Source organism: Protopterus annectens, chromosome 6.part0 (assembly GCF_019279795.1).
Source record: "Protopterus annectens isolate FY-2018-M chromosome 6.part0, PAN1.0, whole genome shotgun sequence".
NCBI lineage: Eukaryota > Metazoa > Chordata > Ceratodontiformes > Protopteridae > Protopterus > Protopterus annectens.
Genome location: NC_056737.1, coordinates 1,354,607,434 through 1,354,613,801, shown reverse-complemented (window position 1 = coordinate 1,354,613,801; position 6,368 = coordinate 1,354,607,434). Strand labels below are relative to the sequence as shown.

The following is a 6,368-nucleotide window of genomic DNA, read 5'->3' as shown; positions in this document are numbered from 1 at the left end:
ACCTCACTAAAAGAATCACAGCCCTAAAGCAGATGCCGTACGCTGACCGCCTTAAAAAACTCCAGCTATACTCTGTCGCATATCGTCTACTCAGAGGCGATCTCTGCTTAACATACAAGGCCATGTCAAACCCAGAGTTGTTGGACATGCTACACTTAAAGAAATCCCAATCCCTCAGAGCTACACGCTCCAGGGATCTAAACCTTGTCATCACAATAAACAAAACATGCTGGAGGGATAGGTTCCTGACCCAGAGACTCCCCAGACTCTGGAATAGATTGCCCATACATGTCAAGCAGAGTGCCTCTTTGGACCTCTTCAAGAGGAACCTTGACGATTGGATGGGAGAAAGGAAATTCACCCCAGGGATCACGCCAGTCGCCCTGCTAGACAGGGGTCCAGGAAAGTAAATAATGTGGGAAGAAATAGCCAGAGAATTGTTATGGCTAGGCTTGTATACGCCCTAGGGTTGATAGCCTAGTTCCAACCTATGAACCTATATATATATATATATATATATATATATATATATATATATCTATAGCTATATATATATATATATATATATATATATATATATATATATATCTATATCTATATATATATATATATATATATATATATATATATATATATATATATATATATATATATATATATATATCTATATATATATATATATATATATATATATATATATATATATATATATATATATATATATATATTTTTTTTTTTTAAGTAGACCTGCTTTAGATTGTTAGATTGCATCCTATGGTAAAATGCTATTCCTAACATTAGTTCCAACTAACCTGGGGGTGTTACTTTATTCTTCCTTATTCATTATATAGTGGCAGGAATAAGCTATGTGCACTACAGGGAACAGAGTATGTAACTTGTGAATTTAGTTCTTCTGTGTGTGTCTGTGCCGCTACCTTTCTTAAGGATCTGTTAATTTGTTGTATTATAGTGAGGGTTGCTTTAAACTTTATTAGGTTTGTGGTTGAATTATGTCGATGTTTATCTGGCCAGTTGTCAAACACATGATCAAGTCTTACCTGGCGATAGTCACTGTTGGTGCACAAATATAAACCGCAACAGCAGCGATTCACTGTTTATGGTCGTCTCTATTGTTTTTTCTCTGCAGTTGTGTGACTGTGGAGTTAATATACTTATGTACAGGGATAATAAATAATTCTATAGTTGTGTGTCTGTCTGCAGAGCCAGCTCCAGCACTAGGTAACCTAGGCAGTTGCCTAGAGCCCATGTGGCCGGAGGTCCTGTGATTTCCTAACAAACTGTCCTGTAAGTGAAAAGTAAAACTGGTGTAAGTAAAACAATACCAACATTAGGACCTTGCAGTGGACTTTTCATAGCACAGCAAGCCCCAGAAACCTCAACATTAGAATGGCTTCCATAACAGCCCCATTAGAAAAGCCACAGGAGATTTAAATATTGCATCATGTGGTATGTTAATGGAGCAAAGACAGAGCAGTAGCAGGCAAGACCTATACCTCTCAGCAAAAGAAGAGTAGCCAAGCATGATTGGAGCTGTGAGGTAGGTGTGTCTGTCTGTGTGTGTGTGTCTGTGCGACTTTGCTTAGAGTCAAACCCTGATCTTAATGATTGGTAAGCAAGTACCTTAAACCTCCACACCAGTTGCCAGGTTTCCTTTAATTGTATTTCTGTTTTTTTGTTTGTTTTTTTTCAAATCACAGTCTGTTAATGGCAGATAACATTTCATAGTTGCATTTGGTGAATGCTGCAATAGGTACCATACATGATTTTGGTGCAGAAGGCTGTGAGCTCTCTTCCCATATCATGTATATTGATTGCTTCCACACCGCATTTTTTCATGCAACTAGGCAATTTACTCTTCAAGGCAGAAAGCACTGAATTTGTAGATGAAGCACTAAAATGCAAAGCTGTTTAACAGCAACAACCTCTTCATTAGTTAAAATTCTGTTTAATGCGGAATTATTCAGATGACTGTACTTCTGAACCGATTGTGCATATTGACAGATACTGGTGGATTATAATAACAGCAAATTGAGTGGCCTTTTCTGGTTGAAGTGTTCTGAAAATGGGTAGTTTTGTCATTACTGGTTCATACATTTTGTTTCACTGCTTACTGGAAAAATGTAAAACACTACAAATTTAAAACACACTCTTAAGTTATTAAATGGGAAATATAATTAAATACAATCAGGAAGGCGAATTAAAGAACACGTGCATTTATGCATGGTGTTAAAAATGTGTGTATGGGGACCATTGTTTGAAAACAGCCCAAAGGGTACACTTAAACTGACACTGGTCAAATGCCTTTTCTGTGAATGTAGGTTTCAATGCACTTTCAATGAATGTGAGATTCAAGGGTAGAGATGTTTATTGTTGCTCGTGCTAAGTCTGTTTTCATTGTGAGACTGTACTGTTGTGTTTACCAAATGGGTATCAGTCTTTGTGCTCTAAAATTTGAAAGGTTTTAAATTAAATCCAAATATTTGTAATCATTGTAGTAATAAAGTAGAAAATAGTATGCACCCAGACAGATCTGAACAGTCTTTATGATAACTGGGCAGAGATGGTCAAGTAGTGAGGCACTAGAATGGCTGGGGTGGCTGGCTGTACAGGTGGTGTGTGCAGCCTGAGAGGGGATGCCTCGTTGCAGGTGATTTGCTGGCTGGGGGCCCTGATCCATTACTCTGCCTAGGGCCTCATTTTAACATGCTCTGCCTCTGTGTGTGTGTGTGTGTGTGTGTGTGTGTGTGTGTGTGTGTGTGTGTGTGTGTATATATATATATATATATATATATATATATATATATATATATATATATGGGCCTACATGTTATTGAAATTTTACTTACCCGAAAATCATATCCACAAGATGAGTTCACCAAAACCTTTATTTATCTATTTATTTATTTTGCATTTGTTCACCGGGATAGACCAACTGAGCCAGTGGCTCATTTTCAGCAGAGTCCTGGGGGGAAAGCCCCAAGAATACAACAAGAAAAAAATTTATAATAGATTAAAAAGATTAAAATAGTACTTACACTCAACAGATATTTCAATATAGAGATTAAACAGTTGTTGTTGTTGTTTGTCTTTTGGCTTTTCTCGGTTAGGGGTCGCCACACCAGAACTCTGGTCCGCTAATGATCGGCAGTAGATTTTTCACGAACGCCGAGGTGCCAGCTCAATGTTCAACCTTCAATGAAGGCACGCCCATTTACGTGAATTCCAAAAAAATGTAGACATTAAGCATTATAATAGGACTGATAACAAGTTGACTCAGTTACAATGTATACAGATTTCTACAGTGATACCAAATTTGGTAAATGCAAGCTTTGTTTCTTCAGCAGAGAGTTTAAGAATATAATGTGGTTAGTGGAAAAAGAGAATTCGTAGGAGATTACTAGTAGTTAATGTGAAAAGTGGGGAGAGAGAAGGTAAGAGGAGAATTCACAAAAGGTATCCGTTAAGGCAAAGTGAAGAGAGAGGAGAAATAGATATCCAGGGGTAATACAGGAGCAGAACCAATTGTTGTTTAGATTTTCTTTAAGAGAGCGTTTGAATTTGGAGGTAGTAGGGGTGTTTAGAATATATTGGGGAATGCCTTTCCAAGCTTTTGTAATTTGATTTGCAAATAAGGAGTCACCAAAAGTGTTGCAGTTAATTTTAACGTAAACCCAAATCACTGGAGTTTTACTTTGGAAAAACTAACCACTTGGCCACCACAAAGAAATAGACAGAAGCAAATCAAACTGACCCAAGTGGGGGGCTTCTCCCCTCCAAACTAAATTTACCAACTCTAAGATTGCACCGTAGTGGGGAAAAGGGCAAAGTTCACCATTGTGGCCAAGTGGTTAGTTTACCGGAGTAAAACTCTGGTGATTTAGGTTTTCGTTAAAATAGTTCTTGGCGAAGTCATCTCATGGATGTGACTTTCAGGTAACTGAAATTAAAAATAATGATGGGTGGACCCATATATATATATATATATATATGCGTTTGTGTGTGTGTATGTGTGTGTGTGTGTGTGTGCATGTATGTATGTGTATATATATATATATATATATATATATATAGAGAGAGAGAGAGAGAGAGTGTAGCATGTTTTTCATCAAGCCAATATTCAATAATTTATGGATGATAGAAAGTTGTTTGGCAGCTCCTGATCAATCGACATGCTATGGATGGCGGATATAGGATTGTGAAACTTGTCCTCTTAAGAGCCAGTTGTTGTTGTTGTTGTGTCTTTCGGCTTTTCCCGGTTAGGGGTCGCCACAGCGGAACTCCGGTCTGCTAATGATTGGCAGTAGATTTTTACGTGCCGAGTTGCCGGCCCTGACACACAACCTTCAACGAAGGTACTCCAATTCACGCATGTCTCCACACAGAAGACGCTCTAGCTGAGAATCGAACAGGACAACGTCTTACTGTGAGGCGACAATGCTACCGCAGCACCACCACCGCAGTTCCCTCTTAAGAGCCAGTATTATAGACTATTGCCAGGAGTTAATGTATCAGGTTCATTCAGGTATGAGTCGATGTAGTGCAACTCAATGAGCTGACATAGACCCTTTACACATGTGTGTGTATGTGTGTGTATATATATATATATATATATATATATATATATATAAAATGTGTATGTATATATACATAAATAAATAAATATATATATATATATATATAGAGAGAGAGAGGAGAGAGACATAGATACATACATAGATATATATGAAGTACTGTAATTCTGATATGGAATCTTTACTGGGCAACCTAAGGACCAAGTGTGGAAGGCTGAGAAGAGAGGAAAGGGAGTCAGGTGTCTCCCTTGTATCACATATCATGTGGCATCCCTTACATTTCCAGTTACTGGCTTGTTTAAGTAACTACCTTCAGTCATTTCATGTAGTCCTTAGCTTTTTTGCTGAGCTGTGTAGTAGGAATGTGTTACTTTAGTGACTACAGCAACTGTTACATAGTTAGGAAGATGCACTTCATTTAACAAGTAGATTAATTCTAAAATGGTGTGGCTGTTAACGTTTCACAGGAAATACACGTTTTACTTGTCCATTAAACAAAGAAATCATGAAAGCATTATCAGCAGTCTGAAATTCTTCAAAGACAGTGTACCTAGTTGTGTTAATCAGGTCATTGCCATGAATTGTGATAATGTAATGTGTGAAGTCAGCAGACAGCTATGTTAAGATTTACTGTGAGCTGTCATGTGTACAATCCATAGCATTTAATAGACCAGCAGAGCAGGTAGGAAAATAAATGAGGCATATGGTTGAAAATAAAGCAAATTATTTAGTTCATGGCTAGTATAAATTTGTCATCATCTCCCTGCTGTTTAACACAGACATGTTTAGGTTTAATTTATTGAATATTTAATGGCTACCTCTAAATGTGTTGCTGGAGTTGTGAATGCTGTAAAATTACACTGAAACCTCTGTAGACAATACACAGTCCCTCTTGTTCTGAGTAACGACACCGAGTTTGGTATCTTGTGGTTTGGCATTGCGTATGCTTTTTCAACATCATTTCCAGGTGTTTCGCTTAATTTAAGCATTGCAAACTATCTTAATGAAACTGGCAAAAAAGAGGTAAATAATGTTAATACTGCTCTGATGCATTTACCATTTCTTGTAATATTTACTGTAATAGGAGTATTTTTCCAGTAGACATAGATGATTTTAAAAGTACTGTTTGCCCTAAAAATGCTTTTGTTTTTAGTCTAGTTGCTAATCCTGACCCAAATTGTAACAGTTGTAGCCAACAGGTGTAAATGTACTAAACCCCATTTTTAAGAAGCAGACGTTCTTTCCATAATTTTCTGGCAGAAAAAATAGCCGTTAATTCATTTCAGGGACTAGCCATTGTCTGCCTCAGTGGAGCAGGAAGTTTAATCTTTACCAGATGTCCTGATATATGGGATAGCAGGCCACGATTGCATAAAATCTGCTTCCGTTCGTTCTGGATTTTTTTCTTTTGCTAAAGACAGGGCTTTGACTTTGAAATATTTCTACTGTAATCATAGCTTCAAAGCATGTAGCAATTGATGACAGCTTTGCAGTAAACAAAAATAATCCAAGCAAGATGAAGCTAGTATCTACTGAGACCAGCTTCCTCCCCACAGTTTATTTAATAGTGACTGCCCTTTTTTTCCAACGGTACAGTCCTGTTTCTTTTGTTTTAATCAAGATTATGCTATCCATGAGACCTTTCAAAATCCCTAGCCATTCTTACAACTGTATATTCACTGTCAAACAACTACTCTACCTGTATTATTTCTATGGTGCCACTGCAGTTGCATTGCATGAACACGGCATGCTCCTTTGTGTGAGTCACACCAAAGC

The 6,368-nt window shown here is 37.3% G+C and overlaps 1 protein-coding gene across 2 annotated transcripts in view; it reads left to right on the top strand.

Moving 5' to 3' along the window:
* MYLK (myosin light chain kinase) overlaps window positions 1–6,368 on the top strand; it is a 2,381,262-nt gene that overhangs the window by 699,019 nt on the left and 1,675,875 nt on the right. The window lies entirely within an intron of this gene.